This window comes from Microtus ochrogaster, chromosome 10 (genome assembly GCF_000317375.1).
Source record: "Microtus ochrogaster isolate Prairie Vole_2 chromosome 10, MicOch1.0, whole genome shotgun sequence".
Taxonomy (NCBI): domain Eukaryota; kingdom Metazoa; phylum Chordata; class Mammalia; order Rodentia; family Cricetidae; genus Microtus; species Microtus ochrogaster.
The window spans coordinates 36485648-36486523 of NC_022016.1; positions in this window are offsets into that span (position 1 = coordinate 36485648).

Sequence of the window (876 nt, forward strand, 5' to 3'; positions counted from 1 at the left end):
TTAGCATAGCTTGTGTTATATAGGTTCTGTCTGACACTTTGATTTCGGTAACCCATTAGAGGAATCATCCCTGAGAGAAGCTAATTCTCCTTCTCTCAGCAGTCATTAATTTTCTGTAGTTCCTTGTCTTGTAGTGATGTTCTGTGATATTTCTGTACCACTGTTAGCATGTCCACTAAGGAGGACATACTTCAAGTATCTCTGATAAGATCTCATACTGAGAGTAGAAGGAAATAAGGAGCCTTTGAAGACAGTTCTCAGGATTCTGAGACAGTACTTTTCCACTCCTAAACTTCAACTTGACTCCAGTGTCTGTATGACTCATAGATTCATTTGTTTGAAGCTCCACCCATCAACAAACACTGAGATCCTCAATGTTTCACCTTCACATACAGACTCTAGAAGTGAATAATGGTTCCAGGACATTCAAACATAACCCAATCTGTGGGTATTGAACTGTTTATATAGAATCTCATTATGGTTGCCTATAACCTATGCTTTAAAACAGCTCTGGATTACTGAGAATTCCTCATACAAGGGAAATACATTGTTACCTGGGGAACTGCAATTAGGGGAGTCAACACTTTCTCTAGCTTTAAGCTCTCACACCATTAGCTGCAAGACGTCAAAGGTTGGTTCTTTAGTTTTTGGATTATTATATTAATTTTCTATTCTGTCACTTGGGGTCTTAGCTCTTTTCCACTTCACTTGGCCCCTTGCCAGGACTACAGTTTCCCTTTTTTAAAATAAACAAAGAATGGCAGTTTAAAACTTCTAACTACTGGGCCAGGCGGTAGTGGCACATGCCTTTAATCCCAGCACTCGGGAGGCAGAGGCAGGCGGATCTCTGTGAGTTCGAGACCAGCCTGGTCTACA